Source organism: Juglans microcarpa x Juglans regia, chromosome 5D (assembly GCF_004785595.1).
Source record: "Juglans microcarpa x Juglans regia isolate MS1-56 chromosome 5D, Jm3101_v1.0, whole genome shotgun sequence".
Taxonomy (NCBI): Eukaryota; Viridiplantae; Streptophyta; class Magnoliopsida; order Fagales; family Juglandaceae; genus Juglans; species Juglans microcarpa x Juglans regia.
This window is the reverse complement of record NC_054602.1, coordinates 2,825,767-2,831,005: the sequence shown is the minus strand read 5'-3', so window position 1 is coordinate 2,831,005 and position 5,239 is coordinate 2,825,767. Positions and strand designations below refer to the sequence as shown.

The following is a 5,239-nucleotide window of genomic DNA, read 5'->3' as shown; positions in this document are numbered from 1 at the left end:
ACTTAACAACCATATCTTTTTTAAGGGTCAGGTTTTATATTTTAATAAAACACATCCCTCGCATATTACCACTTTAATAAAAGCATTTAGAGTGCACTCAGCCATCATCATCGTATAAGATAACAAAGTTACAAAACCCCAACAATTGTGGGCAAGGGAACAATGCGAAGGATGCATGGGTTTTCTCATCCAAATAAATTAAACCAACTCGAAATAAATAAAGCATAATATTATATCCGGACAAAAGAAGTAATTGTATGTTTGTCTCGCTTTTCGAGAGCAACAATATCCACATTCATTCATCCAAGTAGCGTAATTAACAAATCAGCGTCCCGAGCTTCAAAAGGGCCAATCATATAGATAATGCATCGGGATGACACCAAACTAGTAAGAAAATTTAGACCAGAAATTGAAAAGACAGACAATCACATTATGCAAAAAGCACTCGTGTCAGGAGCAAAATACTAATATTTCAGGACCATTCCACATCAAAACAGGATATACTTCTCAATCGTTTGATAAAGAAAAAGAAGCTAATTCCATCCTAAAATCTAGCAAATATCATTAGCATAGAGATAGTTCAGCAATAGCCAGATTCACAACCTACAAAATTATAGGTGAACAATGCATGATTAATATAAAGTCAAGCTTCAAACAGAAATACTACAAATGCCATCCATTAAAACAAATCCACAAAACGTACTACACCTCCAGAGGAAGGTAACACAGAACCCAACGGCCGCTGCCAGAGGTTGAAGCAGACAAGCTACATTTGTTCTCACTTCTTCTCCTTGTTATAACAGGAAAGAGGGGGAACTCAGTTCCATTCCACTCAAAGCAATCACTCTCTGCTCATAACATGCAGTCTGTTCTGGCAGGCAACCTCCTGAAGAAATTTACCGGTACTGAAGGAAGCTTATGCCGAAACCTTGGATGTCTCAAAATAAAAAATCCTGTGACAAGGGCCACAACTTGGAATGGTGTAACATAGAGTACAATAGCAGCAACCAGACAGAAAATCACAAACAGAGCTGTTGCTCTTGGATCTCGCCAGCTCAATAGAGATTGTAGCCTCTCTCCTTGAGTAGCTAAGTCACCAACTACAGTCTGAATCTTCCCAGCAATACTTCTCAACCGATCATATCGCATCCTTACAATGTCAGAAGGCCGACAAGTTGGAAATGTATCAAATTCTTCATCAAGTTCATCAGGATGTGCAGAATCGGCATAAGAAAGGCGAGTGTCCATGTGAGGAGGATGTCTTGGCCTCCATCTATAATACCAAACCCCAATCAAGAACAGGTAGAGGAAAATTGTAGGTAAGATGAGCTCAGGGTACATGACCAGTATTATAAACAAAATGTGAATCAATACAGTTGTGATGGGGTTTTTCCAGTGGCAAATCTGGTCAAACCATTTTCCCACAGCTATTAGCCCACCACAAACTCCCATAATCCTGAAAAAGTTTGCTTTGCTCCTCCTCATACTCCACATGTTCCCGCCAACATCCAACATATACTCAACCACCTCTTTCCTCAGCGGTGGCTCAGCCCGGCTCAGCCTCATTGATACGATTTGAGTTGCCTGATGTCTCAAGTTATCAAGCTGGATAACGGTTAATGGATGAAGATAGTGCATTTTAGGCAAAATTGGATGTGAATACATGTGCATCATATTAAGCAAAGAGGAGCAAGTGAACCTCACAGCCAAATGAATTTCACCCATCTTCTTCACCCCATTGGGGTGTAGAACCAAAAGAGGATATGAGTGTGTATAAACCCGATCGGTTTCAAGGGTGGAGAGACGAATCCTTACCTTCCCAATTCTTAAATCCTTGGCCCCTCCAGCCTTATCTCCACCATGCAAGTGACAGTTATCAAACACCCCAATTGTTATGACTGTACAAGGATCGTATACCTCCCACGTGTACTGCTCATTCCACCTGGGTGTGAAGCTGTCGATGATCGTCCTTGTCCTAACCCACTTCTGGCTATATTTTGCCACACAATAGGCATCTGTTGTTCCACGACCATCTTTTGTCTTCATTGGCATCAGCCCCTGAGCATTTAGAATTCCGAGTTCCAGTACCCCAATGCTGGGCTTCCACAACTGTTTTGCCGTAGGACGAAGGTCACTGCTATAGTGCGTTGATTCGTCCAGGACGTGATAACCACCTTCCAAGCAGATCCTCGTATGAATCCTGCTGGAAAATTTAGTTTCCTTCTTCTTCTCCCCCTCTACAATAACATACTTTTCAAGATTATGCCACCTAGTGTTGACAGGTCTATGATCCAACCTCCTATCAACATACTGCAAATAAATTGTGCACATCCCCAGAACTTCATCCTTGTTAGGTGCAACTCTCTCTTCTACACTCAAAATCAAGTGTTCCTCAAATGGCTCTGCTGCTACAAACATTAAATCCTCATTCCACATAGGATTGATAGTCCTGCTTTGAGAAACTCTGGTTCTTAAACCCTGGTTTCCCAAACTAACCTTGACAAAAACTTCTGGGAACCTACCCTTATCACTCGGCAGCAAGTCCTGAGCTTCAATTACATTGACCCTCAAATACCAAAGCTTAGGAGAGAGGTATACCTTTGATCGCATGCTAGAAAGACCATCAGTTCCCCCAACTCCCGCTGCATCTGAATTCCAGGCTTCAGAAAATGCTTCATCGGCTTGCGTACCCATCCAAACAGCTAGCATCAGCTCCCCTTGACCTTATCCCCCTTCTTATCCTCCAATCTATACCACTGGGGTGCTAAAGGACTATCCGGGGGAACCCTTCTTGGAACCTCATTCAGATCAAAGAAAACCCGACCAATGAAATCATCCTTCACCAAATCATGATCCTTCACAGTAACCTCAAGCACTGAAGCCTGAAGCCGGTCTTTCGAGAAAGCAAACACCTGGTTCCACTCAGGATTCGACTTCTTCTCAAAGTGCCGAGTCGTACCCTTGTAGTTTCCTAGCCTTACCTCCACGTATGGGTCACAACTACCGGTGGCATCTTTTGCAGGCAAGTCCTTAGCCTTCACAACACGCACATAGAGATACTGCATCTGTTCAACGAGGTCATAGGTGCTTGTGTGCTTGTCACCGGTGACCTTTCCCCCTCCGAGATGGGGATTGGTCTCCTTCAACAAAAAGTCTTCTGGTGGAGGCCTCTGCATCTTCTGGCTTCAAAGTAGACTCCCAAATCTAAAGGACTCTAGTTGAAGAGCTTGACGTTATAGAAGAAGTATCTTCGTCCCTTTTAATTCAAAGGTTACCAGAAACCTAAAACATCGGAAGAAACAGAGTCAAGTAGCCGTTACCAAACCAAGTTACCTAAACATTCGGAAAACTCAAAAATATGATAATAACCAAAATTACCATTTTAAGGGCAAAAAGAAAAACTGAAATATTCGAAGCAAAACCACACCAGAGTGATAAGAGAGAAAAATAAAAGCGAAAAAGCGAAGGCTGCTGAAGATTATATTTTAAGAACGACAGTTGATGCAAAAGCAAAACCAAAAGTGGTCCCTGAGAAACCCAGATCTTTTGGTAGAAAATGTTTTGATGATTTAAGGGTCGAGAATGACTTTAGGAACGTCAGATCTAAATACTCGAAACCTATTAGAAACCAAACCAGAAATAAACAGAGTCACGAACCACGAATAGTGCAATCATACTGCTAGATCAGAGTGCAGAGAAAACAGACATTCCAATGCATTATTGGGTTGCCGAGAACACCCAGGAATATGTCGGCAAAGAAAACGTAGGAAAATAAATAAATAAAAATGCCCGCGCGAATCCTCCTTTCATTAAATTCGGACCCTTAGAAAAGGAAAAGACCCATTAGAGTCAAACTTATCCATCTATCTCGGTTGCTTATATTATTTACTACCGAGAAAAAAGCAACTTTGGACATACCATCATGCTCGCAAATGTAGTATGTGCATTTCCTGAACTTTCTCGGCAACCAAACATGGCCTATAAAATGCTTGGTAAAATGAAAAGGGTTAGTACTTAGTAACGAGACCTCAAAGAAAACAAAAGGCTTCTCGGTATTACCTTGAGGAGGATTACCGAAACCCTAGACCAATAGCTGAAACGTGGTTCATCGTCTGCCCGAAGCAAACGGAAATAGGGCTCGCGGCTCGCCTTTTTTGGGTAGCAGTGAAATCAAAGAGAGAAGTGTGAGGACTTGCCGAGATAGAGAAAGGGAGGAGCGTAGCGAGAGCAAGTGAGAGATCGCTTTTGCTTTTGGGGGTTGTGGGATCTGATGAATATACGAGAGACATACAGAGAGGTTCGATTGGTGTGTACGTGAGAGAGAGAGACACAGAGACTGTTGCTGTAGTGTAGGGGCCGGGGGTTGGAATTGGGACCCGGGTCAAGCGTACATGGGGCTACTGTCGGAGCTCGCACGTGCGACGACGAACGTTGTTTGTTTATACGGATTAGATATATAAGTTGCGTTTTAATTATTGATTTACGAATGAAATTTAAGGATAAACTATTAAATTAAAAAAACTATTAGATTGATAATAAATTTTGTAACATATTTACTTTTTCTATATCATTTTTATTTCAAATATTTTTTTTCCCATTTGAACAGATTCAAGCACAATATATAAACCCATTAAAATATTTATTGAAAAATTAATATTGTGGAATCTACAACTTTTGAATTGCATAAAATATGTAAATTTAAAAACTATAAAAAAAATTCTGATTTTCCACGTGGGCCTGTTATTGTCGACAATGTCGAGTCATTTACCGTATTTGGACGCCGATTTTACCCCTTCACTTTATGGGATGTTAAAAATGATGGATTATATCGTGTAAAGCCAAAGGGTTGAGTGTGTGACAGGTTGGGGGCTTTTGGCGGATTATTAAATTTATTATTATTTATATAGTGGAGAACATTACATATCATCTTGGAATTATGTTAGGTAACGCAGTCAAGCAAACAAAACATATAATTAAAAATTAAAAACTACATTCCAACATTTACAAATTAGAGCTGGACTGGAAATAAATAATTAAAGAACTGGACAGGTTGATGTAACCCCACTATCCACTCTCATGGTGGTTATGATTTTAATATACTCCTCCTCCCTATTTGAAGGAGCGTCTTTGAATTTTCTATTTTGTGGAACGATCCAAAGACTTTAACGTTGGTTCTACAGTCTACTTCGACTTTATAATATATTTGCCGAGATATTTATATGTGATTAATTATTTAATT

The 5,239-nt window shown here is 40.5% G+C and overlaps 1 pseudogene; it reads right to left on the bottom strand.

Moving 5' to 3' along the window:
• Window positions 1-537: 537 nt before the first annotated feature.
• On the bottom strand, window positions 538-4,329 carry LOC121264582 (annotated as a pseudogene).
• Between the last annotated feature and the right edge of the window lie 910 nt (window positions 4,330-5,239).